This window comes from Marmota flaviventris, chromosome 18 (genome assembly GCF_047511675.1).
Source record: "Marmota flaviventris isolate mMarFla1 chromosome 18, mMarFla1.hap1, whole genome shotgun sequence".
In the NCBI taxonomy this organism is placed as follows: domain Eukaryota; kingdom Metazoa; phylum Chordata; class Mammalia; order Rodentia; family Sciuridae; genus Marmota; species Marmota flaviventris.
The window spans coordinates 22,466,534-22,490,587 of NC_092515.1; the positions used below are offsets into that span (position 1 = coordinate 22,466,534).

Here is a 24,054-nt window from a genome sequence, read left to right on the forward strand (position 1 = left end):
CCCTAGGTTCATATGGGAGGAAGTCCCCAGGTCAAGTTTGTACTGCTTGTACTCATAAAGGGGAGGAGCACTTCTCCCCAGAGCAAGGAGTGCCAACTGGTAGGTAACAGACAGATGTGAGCAGTGGAAACATGAGGTTAAGGGAATAGTTCTATAAACTGGATTCATTTGCTGACTCTCCACCCACATGCTTTCTTCTAAAAATTTCCTGTAGGTAGTCAACAAGAAGTTTCCTCAGCAAACTACCTGTTATCTGCAGGAGAAATTTAGGCCCAAAATGCTGATAAGAAGAAAACAGGTTACTCTGAAGGGGAAATCTTTTTTGACTCTTACATAGCACAGATCTCAGAACTCAGGGAGATAAGAATAATTCCCCCTAACCATAAAATCTGTAAGAACAGGTTCCAATTAGAGCCAGTCAGCATGGACCAAAATGACCTAGAGTTGTTATGCACAATGGGGACTTTAAAGTCTGATGTCATCCTGCTGTCAGTCAAAAATCAAAAAGAGGACCTGGGAAGGACTACCTGGAAACTTCCCTTGGACCTCCAATAGAACTGGAGAATAGGAGAGGATGGTCAAGCCATCCTCTCTCTGAGAGAACCCACTCTCTCTCTCTCTCTTAAGAATAGTGCCCTTTCCCTTTTCTTATCCCTTTTAATAAACTCATGCCTGCTACTCTGAGTGACATGTTAAAATATTTCTTATATGATTTCAAGAACCCACGAGATGGCTACCTCAGCTTCCTGGCATGCCCTTGCCCAGTGACATACCATATGACTCCAAGGGAGCACTTACCCCTGGACCATCCCGAAGTGGTGTCAAACTCCATAGATGGATTCAGGCTGCTGTCCTGGAGACCAATGGCCCTGGCATCTGCAGTCCAGAGAGGGATTGCCCATTTGTTGACTACCTAAAGGATGGTCCCCAGGATCCATGAGGTCAGCATGTCCCCAGTGCATGATGAACGTCTCTAAGGCTTCACTGGGACACATCCTACACTAAAAGACAACATGTCTAACTTCACAGTGTAGGTGGAGGGTTTATCACACAGAACTGTCCATTAGATCTAAACCATTACAAAAAGCATCCTGGATAATAAATCATCATTTCACATTGAATGTAAAGGCAGCCCCCTTTCTCAGTATGGCTGTTCCCTTGTAATCATGATAAATGGAAAATCCTGGACAGGTGAATTTTAATAGGCATACAAATGCACTCAGATTAATTAGATTACATTTTTAAAAAACTTTTCTCTTTTGCTCCATAAATCTAAATGGGGGCCTCTAAAAGATAATAGCCATCCGCACACTAAAATGCATTATGACATAATAAAAGATTATTGATGCACATATGCAGTTAGACATTATGTTGGATGCAGCAGAATGGCATACAAATGCAGCAGGAGCTATTCCGAAGCATATTTTTGCCGACTGTGGTTAATGGGACTCCCTGGCCTAAAGGTACCGGATGAGTGGACTAAACAAAGTCAGTGCCTATTTCTGCTTCTGACTTCTGAACCGGTACTCTTAGGTCAACAGTATTTCCTTCCTCAGTTCTTTAGAAAGCAGGGGCATTAGATAGAGGTACACTATGCCTGCCCTGGTCATACCTTCTGGCTGAGAAATAAAGAATACTGTTTGACAGCTAGAGAGGGAAGGGCAGCAGCACCAGATGAGCCTTGAGATTGAGGAGTCACAGCGGCCACTTTTAAACCCCACTTTCCTTTTCTACATCTGACCCCGAGTTCCTTATGATTTCTAAGATGAGCAAAGAAATGGTCAACCGGGAGGAAAACATACAATGAATGGCCTTTATGAAAAAGTTTAACATTTAGAAACAGCTAAAAGGCAGACAAAGACCACGAGGAAAGAGAGCAGTAATTAAGAGTTCTTTATCATGATCACGAGCTCTTACAGTCAAGTGTATGGACACTGTACTGAGGTGAGGTAATCTTAGTTGATCCTCAGTCACCCTTTGAGAAAGGCATTGCTATCCACTTGGAAATAAAGGAGGAAATTGAAGTATAGGGAGGAAAAATATTTGCCAGATATAGCAAATAAAATATAGGACACCCAGATCAGTTTGAATTTCAGAAAAAAAAAATGGATTATTTCTTACTACCTGATATATGTTAAAAAAAAATGTTGTTTACCTGCAGTTCGCGTTGAACTGGATGTTCTGTATTTTACTTGGCAACTCTAGCCCAAGGTCACAACCAGACGAATATTAATTGGCAGTGTCAGGACTTAAATCTGCTCTGATGTTGTTGTTTTGCTGGTTTTGTGCTGAATTTCCTGCTCAATTGGTCACTGAACTACACCTCAGGGTGACTCCTCCTTGTCAAACTGGGGCTGTGGTATCAAAAATACCAATTTGTCATTCTTGTTAACTGAGAACATGGTGGGAATATAGAAATGAGGTCTCAGACCTCAACATGGTGTAGAGCCACCCATTAAAAGCTGTTGGAAATTTGGTGGAGGAGAAGTGACCTGCATGTATTTCTGGACCACCCATGAGAGCACATCCTGCTGCTGGGAGCTTCAAGGAGGAGTCTCTTCGACACAGGCCTCTGGGCACGATGTGTCAGCCATGGGAAAAATGGTGTCTGTCACCGCTGGGGTAACGGGAGTCTGTGTTCCACTGACTGTGCTGTTTCTGACTAACCCCGTTTGAGTCACCTCTCCCTTACCAGCTTGCACATCCTGCCCGAGTGCATAAACCTATTTATTCCTTTGCTCTCTTTTCTTTCAAACCACTCCAAACACCGGCAAATAAACTGTGTGTCAGTTTGGAGCACAAACAACATTTGTTTCTCCTTGTCTTGGTGGTCTCACCTCTTGCAGTTTTGATAGCATCTGCAAAAGATAAAATTCATACTCAAGCATCTTTAGAGCTTCTCTCGCATTCTCTCTGATCTGGGGCTCCTTGCAGCTTAGGGAATTACACCCCACTGTTCACATTTTCAACCAGTTAAGCAGGAGTTTTCCTCTGAAAGCCTGGACCCAGTAAGTGACTGTGTATATTTAAAGATCTTAATTAAGGGGATATCAATCAGAATGCCTGGCTTTGATGCTCTTGATTTTGACTCTTTAGTTCACAACATGTTTTGAAATATGACATTTGGATGCATGGCTCTCAAAGACTTTTACTTGTAAAAAAATAAGTTGGGGGAGGTGGTGGAATTAATATTAAGGCAATAAACAGAGATGAATTCCAAACTTAATGACATGCAGACATTGGAGAAAACAGACCTCCCTTTTGATTAAAGCAGAAGGAGGAGGTAGGGAGTGAGGAAAAAGGGGAAGATTTTGGTTTCTTTGCTTGGGTATACTATTGGGAGAAAGGAAACATTCAAGGAGGTAAGGTAAACCCCACACACCCTAAAAATAACTTGCTTTCATTAATTCAGCTACCACATATGTACCTTTGAGAAATGGATTTGTAAAAAAATTTGGAAAACATAGAGTAGGGTTCCATTCATTTTACAAAAATTTGAGAAAAATACAAATTCCTGTTTAATTCCATTAGGCATTAGGTTGCATAATTTCTACAATTCCAAGGTAATGCAAAACAGTTCAGGCTGCAAATTTAGTTTTTACTAACCTAATTATCTAAAAATGAAATGAACTCACTTTTAAATGTGATGTTTACCTAGGGAAGTGTTATTCATTTTTGATTTAAGCCAGAAATTTTGATAGTTCATTTCAGTTTGAGCTGGAGGTGCCTATTTACCTCCACAATTTGTTCTTTTCTTTTCTTTTCTCTTTTGGTACTGGGGATTGGACCCAGCGCACTTAACCACTCACTGTATCCCTTTTATTTTTTATTTTGACACAAGGTCTCACCAAGTTGCTGAGGTTGGCTTTGAACTTGTTAATCCTCCTGCTTCAGACTCCTGAGTTGCTGGGATTACAGGCTTGCAGCACCATGCCTGGCTCGCTCCTTTCTTTCTTGATCTTGAGACCTACAACATGCAAGACGGTGGTAGGTCCTTTTCTTTTTCCATCTCCCAGAGCACTGTTGACAAATAACAAGGCTTCTTTTTTTTTTCCTTATTTTACTAATGAATAATGCACCACTTGTTATCAGTCTCCTTGTTTTAAAGCACTTTTAATAAGTGAATCTGTTTAATTGATTCTACTTGATTCCACAGTCACTGAGCTGGAAATGGGACAAAAGGAGTGAATTCATGATAAACCCAACTGCATGGATGAATCTTTGAGATGTTCTGCTGAGCAAATGAAGACAGATAGGAAACAGTGTGTTCTGCCTTAGCCCAATGACATGAAGTTTGACAACAGCCAACACTGTGCTGTCAGAAGGACTGCTGGTTGCCTCAGGTGGGCGTGAGGATATTGACTGCAAGGAGCACAATGCGGCTTTCTGGGGTGATACCATGATGACAGTTGTGGTATGAGTATAACACAATGGAACTAAGTGCCATCTGGGCCCAGGAGGAGACTAACTAATCAGTGTTGCTTTAAATGGTGGGAAGTCAAGAAGAGCTACTGTGAAACATGAGCTGGACTGTGCACCGAAGGGTAATTTAGATGGAGGAACAGCCTGGGTGTGTTCCATGATTAGACGTTTATCCCGTATTTACTGTGTCCCAAGCCCTGAGGATAGAGACACTAATAGAGAGGAGCAGCCACTGGTCAGAAGGAGTTTACCACCCAATGGAGGAGAAGATCTGCATAATGTCACAGAATGAGCAAAGGAATGGAGGAATGGACATCCTCAGTGTTCAAAGGCAGAGAGTGATGGGGAGGGTGGTGACCAGGGGAGGGTGGGGCGGCCAAGTCTTGAAGGAGTTTATGTGCTGGACCCATAGGACAAGACTCCATCTGAAAGCCAGGGAGGAGGGCAATGTCCTCACTGGGGAGAAGATAGAGGAGTGACATGCTCAAAACCTTATCTTAGAAAAATTATCTCAAAGTTTCCAACCTGGGCCATATGATTGGTTGCATTCACATCCCCTGTCAGCAGGAGGTAGGGAGGATTGAACAGGAGGACCAGCCAGGAGACTGATACAGGATGACAAATTGGTTACTTAGGCTGAGCGATGTGGGTATTCTATGTGTGGTGACTTGATAAACAAAATATGATGTGACCATTTGACAGAATATTATTTAACAACTGTGTCATAAAAGGTGAATTTTTGATACATACTACAACATGGATGAACTTTGAAAACACCATGCAAATGAAAGGAGCCAGTTACAAATGATCATTTATTGTACAATTCTGTTTACATGAAATGTTCAGTATTGGAAAATCTACAGACAGAATGCACAGTAGTGGTTGTCTAGGCTGGATGAGGGGAGGGAGAATGAGGTGGTGACTGCTAATGGGCACATGATTTCTTATTGGGATGATGTAAATGTTTTAAAATTTGATCACGGTGATGGTTGCCCAACTGTATTTTATAATGTAAATAAATGAATGATATGGAATCTAAACCATATCTCAATAAAGGTATTTAAAAAGCAAATTGGATCTTTTTGTAGCACTTAAAATTGTATTTCACAAAGAAAATCTGGATACTCAGCTTATCTTGAAGGAAGAGAGTCTTAATCTATTTTGTATTGTATCTCAGAATACTCGAGACTCAATAATTTATAAAGAATGGAGATTTATTTGGCTCATGGTTCTGAAGGCTGGGAATTCCAAAAGTATGGCCCTGGCATCTGGTGAGGGCCTTTGGACCGCATTATCCCATGGTAGAAGCTGGAAGGAATAAAGAGGGTGAAAGTGAGAGAGGGCTAATCTAGCCTTTTAAACAAATCCACTTTCTTGATACCTAACACACTTCTGTGATAATGACTAACCCATGCACAGCCATCGTGACCTAATATTAGGGCCATCTCCCAACACTGTTGCCTGGGGATTAACTTTCTGTGAACTTTGGGGGACACCTTCAAACCACAGTGGAATAAGGAAAAGGAGGGAGGGGACAAAGAGGGAGGTATCTAGCAACTCTGGCAACTGTACATGAAGACCCCTACTGGAATACCATCAGTGGAGCTGGGTGATGGCCTAATTCATGACAATCTCCTCCCCACACATCACGACTGGTCCTTGAGGTTGTTTGAATTTGTGATTCCCTAATTTAGGCAAGCATAGAAAACAAAATGTTCAAATCCACATTTTTGTCCTTCTATGGACACCTAGGACAGCTGCTTTGAACAAAACAAACACCATCCTTGAGCTTACAGACAAAGTAAAATAAAACCAGAATTGATGGAAGTTTATTTTTGTAAAAAAGTTCCTGACTTAGCTATTTGAACAGCTATTCTACATTCCAAGAACTGGAGCTATTATCTTGCGGCTTACTGGTCTCTTCATGCACCAGCCTGCCTGTTTTAACCCTGACAAGGTACATCTGAGTGAGGATTTGGAATGCACAGAGGATTTGCTCCACCTTCTTCTCAGGAGGAAATAGAGATAAGGAAGTAGTTCTTAACTGCAGTTCTGTGAATACACAAGAACCCCATTATCAGCCCCCTATGGGTAGGGAATAAAAGGAAAGTGGCCTTAGCTAAGAAAAGAAGTCGGAGAAGATTGCTCACTAAGTCCTTCCTTCAACAGAACTTTCCTGAATCTCTACTATGTGCTAGTGGTGACTTTTAGACCCAATTTGGAGCCTCACCATGATAAGTAGTAAGTTTGTCTTCCTGCTACCCAGGAGCACACAAATCTCTCTCCTGCCCTCCTCCCTCCCTCCCTCCCTCCCTTCCTTCCTTCCTTCCCTCTTTCCCAAGTAGAACTAAATGAAATGTCATGTGAACTTATCTATTAATTTATTTATATTTTACTGTTATTTATTTTTCAATTGACAATACATATGTATGGAATAATGTTTAGATATATGTATACATTGTAGGATGATGAAATCAAGCTAATTAACTGTCATCTCCATACTTATCACCTTGTTTCTGTAACAGAACATTCAAGATCTGCTCTCGGCAGTTTTTGAGTATACATACTATAATCACCATAGATCTCCTGAATGTTTCCCTCCTGTCTAGATTACATTTTGTGTCCTTTGATTAACATCTATCCCAAATCCCTATCTCCTACCTTTCTCCACCCCACATCAGCCCTTGGTAATCACCATTCTACTCTCTGCTTCCAGTAGTTCCACTGTTTTTTTTTTTTTTTTGATTCCACATATAACTGATTATTTCTGTGCCTGGCTTATATCCCTTAGCCTATGACCTCCAGGTTCAATCATGTTGTCACAAGTGACAGGATTTTCTTCTTTCATTTTATAAGGTAAAAATAGTATTCCATGGTGTATACATACCACATTTTCATTATCTGTGTATTCATTGATGAACACTTAGTGTTCATACCTTGGCTCATATGAATAATGCTTCGATGAATATAACAACACAGATATCTCCTGGACACTACTTTCATTTTCTTTGGTTCTACCTACAAGTGGAATTGTTGGATCATAAGGCAATTTTAATTGCAATTTTTAAGAGAAACTCCACAAAGTTTTTCATGATGTCTATACTAATTTATATTCCCACCAACAGTGTTTCCTTTTCTCCACATCATCTACAACATTTGTTACCTCTTACAATTTTTCCACAATTTTATTGATGCATTAAACTTATATATAATTGTGGGATTTGTTGTTACATATCAGTCCATGCACACAATAGAACAATATAATTTGGCCAATTTGGCTTACCTCTTGCATTTTTGATAATAGTCATTTTAACAGATGATATCTCATTGTGGACTTAACTTGCATTTCTCTGATGATTAGTGATGTTGACCACCTTTTCACATACTTGTTGGCCATGTATACCGTGTCTGTTGAGGAATGACTTTTTGGGTTCTTTGTCCATTTTTAAATCAAACTATTTGTTTCCTTGCTGTTGATTTATTTGAACTTCTTACATTTTATGGATTTGAACCCATTATTGGACAGATGACTTAAAAATATTTTCTTGAGGGAAAGGGGAAATACTGGGGAATGATATTGGCCACATTATACTGTTATATTATGTGCATTGTACCAAAATGTAGCAACAAATCCTACCATTATGTACAACTATAATTCATCAATAAAAATATGAAAAAAGAAAATATTTTCTCCTATTCTGTAGGATGTCTTTTCATTCTAAAGATTATTTACTTTGCTGTGTACAAGCTTTTTATTTTGATGAATGCCGTTTGCTTGCTTTTGCTTTTGTTGTATTTACTTTGGGGATCAAACTCAAATAATCTTTGCTAAGACAGATGTCAAAGAACTTGTTCTCTATGTTTACATCTAAGAGTTTCATAGTTTAGATCTTACATGTGATTCTTTCATTGATTCTGAATTGATCTTTAAAAATTTTAAAAACAAATTTAACATTTTAAAAATTATTATTATACACTGACTTAACATAATGGCTCCAATTCTATTCATTATTCCAAATGACAAATACTCTTCTTTTTAAAGGTTGAATAGTATTCTACTGCATGAAAGACCTCCTTTTGTTTATCCATGCATCTGTTGATGGACACTTATGTTGTTTTCACAGCTTGGTGACTGAATAGTGATGCAATAAACACAGGAGACCAGATATCTTTTTCACAGACTGATTTCAAATCTTTGGGATAAATACCCAGAAGAGAGATTGCTGAATAATATGGTAGCTCTCTTTTAAGTTTTTAAGGAACTGCCTTACAGTTTTCTATAATAGTGGTACTAATTTATAGTCCCATAAATAGTGAATAAGGGATTCAGCCATAGAACAGGTAATTTCAGGCTGCAATTCGCCTGCGGCTTGCAGACAGATTGCTAGGGCTCAGCGCCTGGGTGCTTCTTAGAACCTGATCTTATCAGCCGAGTTCCGGCTCCCGGAACCGCCCTGGCCCAGGGCTGCTGAGCCCGCAGAGGCTGCTTCTTGGACCCTGCGCCTACCAGAGCATACAACAAGCACTAAGCAGCCGAATTACGGCTCCCGGAACTGAGCCCGCGGGGACTGCTTCTTGGAGCTTACATTTATAGGAGCTTACACCGAGCACGGAGTGGCCGAGTTCCGGCTCCCGGAACTTCCCTGGCCCGGGGCTAGGAGCCCGCGGAAACTGCTTCTCGGTCCGGGTCCTGCTGAGGGCCGGTCAGGACTCACCCGGTGCTTTGGTTGCCCGGCAAGGGGAACGAAATGCTGCCATTCGCATAGGATACCAACATGGCAGAGATCTGATGTCTGCAGAAAGCGGCGGAGGAGGGAACTTCATCAATACCAGTGGTGACATAAGCAGTTGGTCTCCTGGTAGGGGGGGTGAGGCACAGTCACCCGAGTCTCCTCAATTTGTCGTCGAGCCAGAGGGAAGGAGCCGGGCCGCCGCCAGCGCCCGGAGCAGGCCCAGCAGCTCGCCAGCGTGGTGACCGCGTGACCCCAATTGGAGAGGGGGCGGAGCGGAGCCGCCACCCGCAACCGCAAGGTGGGCAGACCCGCGACCCAGTGGTACATGGGCGTGGTAGGAGGGGCAGGGCAGAGCCGCGGTTCGCGCTGTGACGAATGAGCGTGCAAGGTAAACAGACCTGTGACAGCCTGGCGGGTCAGGCCCAGTGGCCTGCCAGTGTGGTACACACGTCACCCCAACTGGAGTAGGGGCAGAGCAGATCCTTCTCCCATGCCCGGATCAGGCCCTGCCGGTGTGGTGGTCACGTGACCCCAATCGGGGGCGGAGCAGAACCGCCACCCGTGCCCGCAGAGTGAGCAGACCAGTGATCAACCTGTAGATCAGGCCCAGGGGTCCGCAGGCGTGGTAGGAGGGGCAGGGCAGATCCGCCGCCCGCGCCTCCAAGGTAGGCAGACCTACAACAGACCTGCGGATCAGGCCCAGGAGCCTGCCGGCGTGGTACAAACACCACCCTAATTGGAGTAGTGGCAGAGCAGAGTCGCCGCCCGTGCCAGGAACAGGCCCAGTGTCCTGCAGGCGGGGTAGTCACGACACCCCAATTGGAGTAGGGGCAGAGCAGAGCCTCCACCCGTGCCCGAAAGGTGGACAGATCTGCGACCGACCAGCGGGACAGGCCCAGTGGCCTGCCGGTACGATAGACACGTCACCCCATTTGCAGTAGGGGCAGAGTAGAGCCGCCGCCCGCGCCTGCAGGGTAGGCAAACCTGCAACCGACCGGCGGATCAGGCCCAGTGGCCTGCCGGCGTGGTACACTCGTCACCCCAATTGGAGTAGGGGCAGAACAGAGCCGCCGCCAGCTCCCAGAACAGGCCCAGTGACCTGCCGGCGTGGTAGCCACGACACCCCAATTGGAATAAGGAGAGAGCAGAGCCGCCGCCCGCACCTGCAGGAAAGATACGCAAGCAGTATGAAAAGACAAGGAAAGAAAGGACCACAAGCAATGCAGGTCAACGCAACTTTAGAAGAGGTAACAGCTGCAGCAGATGGAATGTCAGATAAAGAATTCAGGATATACATGCTTCAGATGATCTGGAGTATCAAGGAAGACATTAAACAGCAAAATCAGACAATGAAAGATCACTTCGACAACGAATTACGCAAACAAATCCAGGAAGCAAAGGATCAACTATACAGGGAGATAGAGGTTATAAAAAACAAACAAACAGAAATCCTAGAAATGCAGGAAGCAATAAACCAACTTAAAAACTCAATGGAGAATACTACCAGCAGAGTAGAACACTTAGAAGATAGAACATCAGACAATGAAGACAAAGTATTTCAACTGGAAAAGAACATAGACAGCTCAGCAAGACTGTTAAGAAACCATGAGCAGAACATCCAAGAAATATGGGATAACATTAAGAGACCAAATTTAAGAGTCATTGGGATACAGGAAGGTACAGAGCTCCAAACCAAAGGAATGAGAAGTCTATTCAATGAAATAATACAAGAAAACTTCCCAGACTTGAAGAATGAGACAGAATCCCAAATCCTAGAAGCCTACAGGACGCCGAATGTGCAAAATCATAAGAGATCCACACCTAGACACATTATAATGAAGATGCCCAACATACAGAATAAGGAGAGAATTTTAAAAGCTACAAGAGAAAGGAAGCAGATTACATTTAGGGGTAAGCCAATCAGGATAACAGCTGATCTGTCAACACAGACTCTGAAAGCTAGACGATCCTGGAATAACATATTTCAAACACTGAAAGAAAATGGGTTCCAACCAAGAATTGTGTATCCAGCGAAATTAAGCTTCAGGATGGAGGATGAAATTAAAACCTTCCACGATAAACAAAAGTTTAAAGAATTCGCAGCTAGAAAACCATCTCTTCAAAACATCCTCGCCAAAGCATTACAGGAAGAGGAAATGGAAAATAACAATGAAAACCAACAGTGGGAGGTAGGACAGTAAAGGGGGGGGGATAATCAAAGAGGAAAACAAACCATGTTTAGTAACAGAAATAAACAAATATGGCTGGAAGAACAACCCATATCTCAATAATAACCCTAAATGTTAATGGCTTAAACTCACCAATTAAGAGACACAGGCTAGTAGAATGGATCACAAAACAAGACCCAACAATATGCTGCCTACAGGAGACGCATTTGATAGGAAAGGACATACATAGGCTGAAGGTGAAAGGTTGGGAAAAATCATATCACTCATATGGACTTCGGAAACAAGCAGGAGTGTCCATACTCATATCAAATAAAATAGATTTCAAGCCAAAGTTAATCAAAAGAGATAAAGAGGGACACTACATACTGCTTAAGGGAACCATACACCAACAAGACATAACAATCATAAATATTTATGCCCCAAACAATGGTGCAGCTATATTCGTCAAACAAACTCTTCTCAAGTTCAAGAGTCTAATAGACCACCATACCATAATCATGGGAGACTTCAACACACCTCTCTCGCCACTGGACAGATCTTCCAAACAAAAGTTGAATAAGGAAACTATAGAACTCAATAACACTATTAATAACCTAGACCTAATTGACATATATAGAATATACCACCCAACATCAAGCAGTTACACTTTTTTCTCAGCAGCACATGGATCCTTCTCAAAAATAGATCATATATTATGTCACAGGGCAACTCTTAGACAATATAAAGGAGTAGAGATAATACCATGCATCTTATCTGATCATAATGGAATGAAACTGAAAATCAACGATAAAAGAAGGAAGGAAAAAGCATACATCACTTGGAGAATGAACAATAGGTTACTGAACGATCAATGGGTTATAGAAGACATCAAGAAGGAAATCAAAAAATTCTTAGAGATAAATGAAAACACAGACACAACATATCGGAATCTATGGGACACATTGAAAGCAGTTCTAAGAGGAAAATTCATTGCTTGGAGTTCATTCCTTAAAAAAAGAAAAAACCAACAAATAAATGATCTCATACTTCATCTCAAAATCCTTGAAAATGAAGAGCAAAACAACAGCAAAAGAAGTAGAAGGCAAGAAATAATTAAAATCAGAGCTGAAATTAATGAAATCGAAACAAAAGAAACAATTGAAAAAATTGACAAAACTAAAAGTTGGTTCTTTGAAAAAATAAACAAAATCGACAGACCCTTAGCGATGCTAGCGAAGAGAAGAAGAGAGAGAACTCAAATTACTAGCATACGGGATGAAAAAGGCAATATCACAACAGACACTTCAGAAATACAGAAGATAATCAAAAACTATTTTGAATCCTTATACTCCAATAAATTAGAAGAGAGTGAAGGCATAGATAAATTTCTTAAGTCATATGATCTGCCCAGATTGAGTCAGGAGGATATAGAAAACCTAAACAGACCAATATCAATTGAGGAAATAGAAGAAACCATAAAAAGACTACCAACTAAGAAAAGCCCAGGTCCAGATGGGTATACAGCAGAATTTTACAAAACCTTTAAAGAAGAACTAATACCAATACTTTTCAAGCTACTTCAGGAAATAGAAAAGGAGGGAGAACTTCCAAATTCATTCTATGAGGCCAACATCACCCTGATACCTAAACCAGACAAAGACACTTCAAAGAAAGAAAACTACAGACCAATATCTCTAATGAACCTAGATGCAAAAATCCTCAATAAAATTCTGGCGAATCGGATACAAAAACATATCAAAAAAATTGTACACCATGATCAAGTAGGATTCATCCCTGGGATGCAAGGCTGGTTCAATATACGGAAATCAATAAATGTTATTCACCACATCAATAGACTTAAAAATAAGAACCATATGATCATCTCGATAGATGCGGAAAAAGCATTTGACAAAGTACAGCATCCCTTTATGTTCAAAACTCTAGAAAAACTAGGGATAACAGGAACATACCTCAATATTGTAAAAGCAATCTATGCTAAGCCTCAGGCTAGCATCATTCTGAATGGAGAAAAACTGAAGGCATTCCCTCTAAAATCTGGAACTAGACAGGGATGCCCTCTCTCTCCACTTCTGTTCAACATAGTTCTCGAAACACTGGCCAGAGCAATTAGACAGACGAAAGAAATTAAAGGCATAAAAATAGGAAAAGAAGAACTTAAATTATCACTATTTGCAGATGATATGATTCTATACCTAGCAGACCCAAAAGGCTCTACAAAGAAACTATTAGAGCTAATAAATGAATTCAGCAAAGTGGCAGGATATAAAATCAACACACATAAATCAAAGGCATTCCTGTATATCAGCGACAAATCCTCTGAATTGGAAATGAGGACAACCACTCCATTCAAAATATCTTCAAAAAAAATAAAATACTTGGGAATCAACCTAACAAAAGAGGTGAAAGACTTATACAATGAAAACTACAGAACCCTAAAGAGAGAAATAGAAGAAGATCTTAGAAGATGGAAAAATATACCCTGTTCATGGATAGGCAGAACTAACATCATCAAAATGGCGATATTACCAAAAGTTCTCTATAGGTTTAATGCAATGCCAATCAAAATCCCAACGGCATTTCTTGTAGAAATAGAGAAAGCAATCATGAAATTCATATGGAAAAATAAAAGACCCAGAATAGCAAAAACAATGCTAAGCAGGAAGTGTGAATCAGGCGGTATAGCGATACCAGACTTCAAACTATACTACAGAGCAATAGTAACAAAAACAGCATGGTACTGGTACCAAAACAGGCGGGTGGACCAATGGTACAGAATAGAGGACACAGAAACCAATCCACAAAACTACAACTATCTTATATTTGATAAAGGGGCTAAAAGCATGCAATGGAGGAAGGATAGCATCTTCAACAAATGGTGCTGGGAAAACTGGAAATCCATATGCAACAAAATGAAACTGAATCCCTTTCTCTCGCCATGCACAAAAGTGAATTCAAAATGGATCAAGGAGCTTGATATCAAATCAGAGACGCGCTGTCTGATAGAAGAAAAAGTTGGCTACGATCTACAGTCGGTGGGGTCGGGCTCCAAATTCCTCAATAGGACACCCATAGCACAAAAGTTAATAACTAGAATCAACAAATGGGACTTACTCAAACTAAAAAGTTTTTTCTCAGCAAAAGAAACAATAAGAGAGGTAAATAGGGAGCCTACACCCTGGGAACAAATCTTTACTCCTCACACTTCAGATAGAGCCCTAATATCCAGAGTATACAAAGAACTCAAAAAATTAGACAATAAGAAAACAAACAACCCAATCAACAAATGGGCCAAGGACCTGAACAGACACTTCTCAGAGGAGGACATACAGTCAATCAACAAGTACATGAAAAAATGCTCAACATCTCTAGCTGTCAGAGAAATGCAAATCAAAACCACCCTAAGATACCATCTCACTCCAGTAAGATTGTCAGCCATTAGGAAGTCAAACAACAACAAGTGCTGGCGAGGATGTGGGGAAAAGGGTACACTTGTACATTGCTGGTGGGACTGCAGATTGGTGCAGCCAATTTGGAAAGCAGTATGGAGATTTCTTGGAAAGCTGGGAATGGAGCCACCATTTGACCCAGCTATTCCCCTTCTTGGTCTATTCCCTAAAGACCTAAAAAGAGCATGCTACAGGGACACTGCTACATCGATGTTCATAGCAGCACAGTTCACAATAGCAAGACTGTGGAACCAACCTAGATGCCCTTCAATAGACGAATGGATAAAAAAAATGTGGCATTTATACACAATGGAGTATTACTCTGCATTAAAAAATGACAAAATCATAGAATTTACAGGGAAATGGATGGCATTAGAGCAGATTATGCTAAGTGAAGCTAGCCAATCCCTAAAAAACAAATGCCAAATGTCTTCTTTGATATAAGGAGAGTAACTAAGAACAGTGTAGGGACGAAGAACAGGAGAAGAAGATTAACATTTAACAGGGATGAGAGGTGGGAGGGAAAGGGAGAGAGAAGGGAAATTGCATGGTAATGGAAGGAGACCCTCAGGGTTATACAGTGGAGGAGGTAGAGAGAGAGGAGGGGAGGGGAGGGGAGAGGTGGGGAGGGGGGAGGGTGGAGGATGGGAAAGGCAGTGGAGCACAACAGACACTAGTATGGCAATTTGTAAATCAATGGATGTGTAACTGATGTGATTCTGCAATCTGTGTATGGGGTGAAGGTGGGAGTTCATAACCCACTTGAATCAAAGTGTGGAATATGATATGTCAAGAAATTTGTAATGTTTTGAACAACCCACAATAAAAAATTAAAAAAAAAAAAAAAAAAAAAAAAATAGTGAATAAGGTTCTCTTTCCTCTATATCCTCACCAAAACTTTCCTCTATATCCTTACAACTAATCTTTGTTTCTTGGGGGGGTGGGTACCAGGGATTGAACTCAGAGGCACTTGACCATTGAGCCACATCCCCATCCCTTTTTAAAATTTTTTATTTAGAGACAGGGTCTCACTGAGTTGTGGAGCACCTACCTCTCTTTTGCTGAGGCTGGCTTTGAACTCATGATCCTACTGCCTCAGCCTCCTGAGCTGCTGGGATTACAGGTTTGCACCACCACAACTCAGCTATAACTCTTCTTTGATAATAGTCATTCTTAAAGATGTGAAATGATGATTTTTGGTTTCAATTTGCATTTCTGTAATGACTAACAATGTTGATAATTTTTTTTCCAAATATCTGTTAACAATTTATATGTCTTCTATTGAGAAATGTCTATTCAGGTCCCTTGTCTACTTTTAAATTGGGTTATTTACTTTCTTGTTTTGAGTTGAGTTCCTTATATATTTTGAATATAACCCCGTTGTTGGATATGTAACCTAGAAGCATTTTCTCTCAATCTTAGTAAGTCTCTTTACACCATTGTTACTTTGTTGTGCATAATCTTTTCAGTTTTATGCAATCCCATTTACCATTTACTTACTTTTGCCTATTTTGCCTATGCTTTTGGGGTCAGATTAAAAAAAAGAAAACATTGCCCCAACACCAATGACATGTAGTTTTTTCTATTAAATTTTCTTTTATAGTTGCATAGTTTCAGGTCTTAAATATTTAATATATATTGAGTGGAGTTTTGTATATGGTGTGAGATAGGGTTCAATTTCATTCTTCTGCAGGTAAATACTCAGTTTTCCCAACACCATTTGTTAGAGAGACTATCCCTTAATAGGGTTGAAGGGATTAGCCTTTAATCTACTATCCTTGAAGAGACTATCCTTTTGAAAAGATTTTCGTCAAACTCTTTTTTTCTGCATCAAATCAGATGATTGTATGGTTTTTGTTCCTTCTTCTGTTAATATGATGGATTACATGCATTAATTTGCATATGTTGAACCATCCATGCATTGCAGGGATAAATTCTACTTGCTCATAGTGGATAACCCTTTTATTGTGTTGTTGAATTTGGTTACTAGTGTTTTGTTGAGGATTTTTGCATCATTGTTCAATAATATTAGCTTATAATTTTCTTTTCTTCTTATGTCCTTGTTTGGACTTGGTTTCAAGGTTATGGAATTATACCTTTTCAATTTTTTGGGAGAAGTTTGAGGATATTAGTTTTTTATGTTTGGTAAAATTCAAACATGAAGTTATCAGATCCTGGGCTTTTCTTTGATGGGTGACCTTATTACAAACTCCTTATTCATTGGTTTGTTCAGATTTTCTATTTCTTCATGATTCTATTTTGGTAGATTGTCTGTGTCTAAGAATCTGTTTCTTCTAGGTTATTCAATTTGTTGGCATATTTCAAAGTAGTCTCCTATGATGTTTTGTATTCTTTTGGTAAAGGTTTATCAGTTTTGTTTTGTTTGTCTTATCATAAGGCCAACTCTTAGTTTTATTTCTCTTTTGTATTTTTTTTTTAGTCTCTATATCATGTTTTTCCTGTGATTTTTATTAAGTTCTTCCAACTGCTAACTTTGGGCTTAGTATTTTCTTCTACTACCTTAAAGAGTAATGTTAAGTTGTTTATATGAAATTATGAATTCTTTTCTGGCGTAGGCATTTATTGCTATAAATATTTCTCTTAGAACTGCTTTTTCTATAACCAATAAATTTTGGCATGTTTTATTTCCATTTTAATGTATCTGAAGATATTTTCTAATTTCCCTTTTTATTTGTTCATTGACCCCGTTGACTGTTTAGGAGCATGTGGTTTAGTTTTCAACTTTTTATGAATTTTCCAAAATTTCACTTGTTATTGATTTCTGGTTCCATACCACAGTGATTAGAAAAGATACTTGGTATGACTTCAGTTCTCTTTTAAACTTTCTAAGGCTTGTTTCATGCACCAACAGGTAGTCTGTCCTGGAGAATGTTCTGTGTGTCCTTGAGAAGAACATGTATTCTGTTGCTTTTGGGTGGAATGGTCTCTGTATATCTATTAAATGCATTTGGTTTAAAGTGTTGTTCAAATCCAATGTTTCCTCTTTAATTATGAATCTGGGTAATCTGTCCATTGTTGAAAGTGGGGTATTGAACTCCCTTACTATTATTGTATTGCTCTCTTGCGCTCTCTCTCAAGATTTTTCAATATTTGTTTTACATATTTAGGTGCACATGTATTTACAATTTTTGTATCTTCTTGATGAATTGACCCCTTTATCATTTATACACTGTCCTTACCTCTTTTAAAAGTATTTGACCTAAAATTGATTTTGTCTGATATCAATGTACCACCTCTGATGGCCTTTGGTTTCCATTTATGTAGAATACCTTTTTAAAATCCCTTCTCTTTAGTCTATCTATGTCCTTAAAAGTGAGGTGAATCTCTAAAAGGCAATACAGACTTAGGTCTCATTTTTTATCCACTCAGACACCCTGTCTTCTTAATGAAGAACTAATCAATTTACATTTAAGGTAATTATCAATAGGCAAGGACTTATTGCTGCCATTTTGTCAATTGTTGGTTGTTTTGTAGATGCTTTGTTTATTCCTTCCTTTATTGGGTCTTCCGCTGTGGTTTGATGGTTTATGTGGTGGTATGCTTTAAATCATTTCTATTTTTGTTTTGTGCATCTGCTAAAGATTTTTGCCTTGTGATTACTGTGAGACTTATATGGAACATCCTTTACTTACTTTATTTCAGGCTTAAAAACTTAACTTTGCTTGCACACAACTCAACACTTACTTTCCCCTATGTTTTAAATTTCTGATGTTGGAAGTTGCATTAATTTTTAATGTATATCCCTTGACAATTATTTTAGCTGTAGTTATTAATAGTTTTGTCTTTTAACCACTGTAGGGATAAAGGGAGCTTTACACACCATCATTACAGTCGTAGCATTTTCTGAGTATGAGTCAGTTTTACTTATTCTTTATTAAGTTTTGTGCCTTCCTGTGTATTATGTTATTAATTAGCAGGGTTCAGCTTAAAGAACTCCCTTTAGCAATTCCTGGGAGGCAAGTCAACTCCCTTAGCACTTGTTTGTTGGGGAAGTTTTTATTTCTCCTTCATTTTTGAAGGGCAGCTTTGCTATGCAAAGTATTCTTCATTGACAGTTTTTTCCTTCAGCCCTTTGAATGTATCATTCCACCTTCTCCCGACCTGCAGAATTTCTGCTGAGAAATCCACTGATGGTCACATTGGCACTCTTTGTTTCTGATGTATTTCTTATCTCTTGCTACTTTGAGAATTTTTTTCTTTGTCTATGATTTTTGGTAGTTTGATTATTATGTGTCTTGGTGAACTCCTCTTTTGGTTGATTTTATTGGAGTCCTCTGCACTTTCTATACTTGGATTTTAGAATGTATCCCCAGATTTTAGCCATGACTTTTAAAAATACCTTTTCCAGTCTTTTTTTTCCTCCCTTCTCCTTCCTATTATGCAAATGTTTGATCTCTTGATAGTGTCTCATAATTCCTGTAGGTTTTTGTTGGTATTTTCTTGTTTTAACATGTTGATACATCAGCCTGCTGTCTTTTGGGTTTCAAAGTTTCTGATGCCTTTGGCCTTCAGCAGTTGGATTATAATGTGTCTTGATTGAGAGTCACTTTTGAGTTCATTTTATTTGGAGTTTGTTGAGATTATTTGGAAGTTGTAAGACTTCAATAGGCTCCAGAGTTCCAAAATTGTTGCTTCAGACAGATTCTGTCAATGCAATTGCTGTCCAAGTGGGAAGACGTGTTTCTGGTGCTTTCTACTTTAGCATTTATAGAATCCTTCTATATGGTTCTTTTTGTGTGCTACAGAATTTTACATACCAGAATTTTGTTGAGGTTTTTGCATCTCTATTCATAAGAAATTTCAGTCTATAGTTTTCTTGTTATGTCTTTGTCTAGTTTTTGTACAAGAGTAATACTGTTTTCATAGAAAAAAATCAGAAGTGTTCCTGATCCTTCTCCCTTTTTGGGAGAGTTTGTGAAAAATTGGTATTATTTTTTTTTTAAATATTTGACAGAAATCACCTCTAAATCTACGGGTCCTATGCTTTCTTTGGTGGCAAGTTTATGTATTTATTTATTACTTGAATATCTTGGCTTGTTAGAGGCATACTAGATTTTCTATTCTCTCTCAAGTCAATTTTGGTAGTTTGAGTATTTCTAAAAAATTGTCAATTTCATCCAAGTTACCTAATTCATTTGCATATAGCTGTTTTAGGTATGTCTTAATTTCTCCTTCCTGTTGAAGGATAATTTTGGTGGATATAGAATTCTCAACTGGCAGGTTTTTTCCCCCCTTACTTTGAACCTGTCGTCTTGTGGCCTTCTGATGAAAACTCAGCTGTCAACTATATTGAGAATCCTTTGTACAACATGAGTCACTTTTCTTTTGCTATTTTCAAAATTTTTTCTTTATCTTTGTCTTTTGACAAGTGCCTTATGATGTGCTTAGGATCTGATCTATCTGAGTTCATTCTATTTGGAGTTCATTGAGCTTCTCATATGTATACATTTATGTTTTCTATCAAATTTAGGAAGATGTTGTTCATATTTTTCAGTTATCTCTTCTGTCCCTTTATCTCTTTCCACTCTGAGATTCCCATTATGGATAAGATGGTATTCCTGTTAGTATCCCTCAGGGCTCTTTGGCTGTTTGTATTTCATTTTTTCCCCCTTTCTTTTCCTCAGATTAGGTAATCTCTATTGAAGGCTGACTTTTCTTTAGCATTCTTAATTCTGTCTTACATTTCAGTTATTGTACTTTTTTCCTAAATAGCTCTAAATTATATCTTTGTTATTGATGCACATATTATCAAAAATAATAAAGGAAGAAATAGATTTCTGTTAAGTAGCAAAAATCCTACCTAACAGATTATTAAAAAATTAATTTTATGTTTTTGATTAACACATACATTTGTATATATTTATGAAGTATAATGTGATGCTTTCATTTTTGTGTACATTGGATAATAATCAACTCAGGGTAATTAACATATTGTTTTAAACTTTTGTCATTTCTTTAGGGTAAATACATTCAAAATCTTTTCTTTAACTGTTTTGAGATGTACACAGTATTACTGTTAACTATATTCACCCTACTATGCCATAAAACACTAGAGCCTATTCTTCCTATCTAACTGTACCATTGTACCATTGACCAACCTTTCCCCATTTCCTTTCCCTCTACTCTCCCAAGTCTCTGGTAATCACTGTCCTACTTTCAACTCCTATAGCATTAACTCCTTTAGATTTCACATATGAGTGAGCTCATGCAGTATTTGTCTTTCTATTCCTGAATTACTTTAGAAAACAATGACCTCCAGGTCCATCTATGTTGTTGCAAATTATAAGATTCCACGCTTTTTATTTCTGAATAATATTCCGTTGTTATCTACATCATACTTTCTTTATTCCTTCGTCTATTGATGGTCATTTAGGTTGATTCCATATTCTGGCTACTATGACTAAAGCTGCAATAAACATGGGAGTGCAGGTGTCTCTTTAGCATGTTGATTTTATTTCATCTGGTATATATCCAGGAATGGGATTGCTTGACCACATAGTAGTTATTTTTAGCTTTTTTTTTTTTTTTTAAAGAACCTCCATGTTGTTTTCCATAATGGCTATAGTAATTTGCCTTCCTACATGTGAGTTCCCTTCTCTCTGCATTCTTGCCAGTACTTGTTATTTTTTGTCTTTGTGCTTTTAAATATTATATTTGATTAATTTTATCATTTCTATCTCCTTATTTATATTATATATTTTTAAGACATCATTCTCAGACTTTCTTTTGTGTTTAAACATAGTTTTATTTAACTACTCTGAATATTTAACATAGCTGACTTAAAATATTTGTCTTAAGTCCTATATCTAGTTCCTCAGGGATAGTTTCTTTTGATTACCTTTTTTTTTTCTGTATATTGGCCAACTTTCTTACTTCTTTGTATGTATCATAATTTTTTTCCTTGAATACTAAATAATATAATATATACTATGTATATTGTATTATATAATATATACGTATTATATATATTATACATATTATGAATATATATATATATATATATATATACTATAATAATACAATATATCTTATATTTTGTAAATAAGATTCTCTACTTTCCAAGATTTGTTGTTGTTGCTGTTTGTTGAAGTTGTTGCTTTTTTTAGTGAATTTTTCTGCCTGAAATCTGAAGAGTCGTATTCTCACTGTGTGTCGCTTCTGAAGTCTCTGCCCACTTAGTTTTGTGATCCGAAAATGACCCTTAAACTTCTGAGACCAGTAAAACTTCCAGTCTGTGCCAAGGAACTCTGTGTGTGTTGGTGTATGTCCTCAGCACTCAGCCAGGCAAATGACAAGTGTTCCTTCACTTCCTGCTTCTGCAAAGCCTCATGATTGGCTAGAAGTAAGAGCCCCTCTCAAGTCCTTCTTGAGAACATGCACGTGTGTTTTTCAGGAATATGTCAGAGTTTTTCAGATCCCCTAGGACCATCTCACTCCCCTCTCCTCACATGCTGTTTTAAGCTTTATGATTAATCTGTCTTTTGCCCTAATTCTTATCCATCACTTCAGAGAGCTGCAAAACACTTGTCTCTAAATTGTTTTCAACAAATATCCCCAGGGGGTAAGTCTTTTTCATACTGAGCAAGCTTCAAGTCGGGTCAAATGCAGACAGCTGCGCAAGTGGATACTTTCCGTGAAACTTCACACAGGTCAAACATTGACTACATGAGGGAATGAGGCTTTGAAAGAGTTCCAGTTCTCTTTTTCTTCCTCCTGCTAGGCTGCACTGGGTACGTGGGCTATGATTTTTTTCCCAGGTTACCACTGAGCTGGAGAGTAGGGCATGGGAATAAGGTAAGTAAAAAAATGCCATAGAGTTTGCTATTCTTGCTGAGATTCTGCCAGTTTTCATGAATAAATACTCCCTAGGTTCCTGTAACTTCTTGGTTAATTTCCAGAGCTCTGAACAAGTTGACTTGGATTTTTTCACTCTTTTTATAAAGGAGAAAATTCTTGGAGGTTTTTACTCTACCGTTGTCGATGACATCATTTTGGCAATGGGTTTTAAGGAGAAAAATGAGGTAAGGAAAAGGGATGGAGTGTGTCAAGGGGTATTTTAATTTTTTTTTTTTTATAGAGAAGAAATATTTGAAAAAGGCCTGAAGGTTGCTGAAGTTATGAGCCAAGCAGATACGTCTGGGAAAGTGGTTTAGATGCATGTGCCAAGACCCCAAGGAAAGGCCCTGTCTGAGATGTCAGAAGGACAAATGAGGAGGCCAGTGAATGTGATGTGCTTTATTGCTTGCTCTTTCTGGCCCTTAACTCTGGGCCTGATATCTTGTGGGCATCTGTGGAACATGTGGACTCTGAGAAGTAAGACTCAGTCACAAGAATTGGCCAATGCCAGCTTGGATATAAATGACTCAGAAATCTGCAGAGCAAGCCTGGGATGGGCCAAAGAAAGAAAGGGGGGGCTTCCTGGAGGAGGTGAGGGTATAAACCTGAAGGCTGTTCTCCAAATCATTCCTGCTTCTGCAAAGCCTCATGATGGCTAGAAGTAAGAGTTAGCCCCTCTCAAGTCCTTCTTAAGAACATGCACAGCCCTGGCATGTGTGTGGCCTTCAGTTTTCCATGAATATGTCAGAGCTTTTCTGTTTTCTGTATAAAGTGACTTCTGAATACCAACCAACATTCTGGTGCTTCACAGAAGTACCCTGTATTTCAACATCTGCCGGAAGTTTTCAAATGTCATGGTGACATCAATTTTCACCTTCTGGGATGACTTTAGCATCTAACTGCCATTTAAGGTATAGCTCTATGGAAATTATTTGACTCAATCTTGGGCCCTGAGCGCCTGCCCTCTTATTATCCATGTGAACAAAGAAATAACCTACACCATGTCTAAAATAATAGTGGAGGAGAGGGAGGAGAGAGAGAGAAAAGAAGAACGAAGAGTAGGAGGAGGAGAAGGTGGGGGAGCAGGAGGAGGCAGCTAATTTATCCACATCTTCCCCACCTCCATGCTCTCCTTTGCTTTTTTTCCCTCCCTAGAGGCAAATAAAGCTGAACATAATGCACGAATGATTGCCAATTGGTAGTATTATTTAAATTTAAGAAATTTTTTGGTCATTAATCCTGTAAATGTGTCTATTCTTAGATGGCTGCAATTACCAATTTGCTGCTTGTCATAATAGTCATTAGGAGCAGAAAATATTATCTAATCACTTACGGGGAAAAAATAATCTGGGAACTTTAATGCTTTTCCCTATAGTGTTAGGACCAAGTGTGGTCTGAGCTCAAGTG

General features: G+C 38.9%; 1 long non-coding RNA gene across 1 annotated transcript in view; it reads left to right on the top strand.

Annotated features, from left to right (window-relative positions):
- Positions 1-5,442, top strand: part of LOC139702702 (uncharacterized) — a 151,729-nt gene extending 146,287 nt beyond the window's left edge. The window contains exons 2-3 of the long non-coding RNA XR_011705270.1: positions 3,842-3,987; positions 4,157-5,442. This is a non-coding gene — a long non-coding RNA (uncharacterized lncRNA). The remainder of the gene's footprint in view (positions 1-3,841; positions 3,988-4,156) is intronic.
- Positions 5,443-24,054: the final 18,612 nt, after the last annotated feature.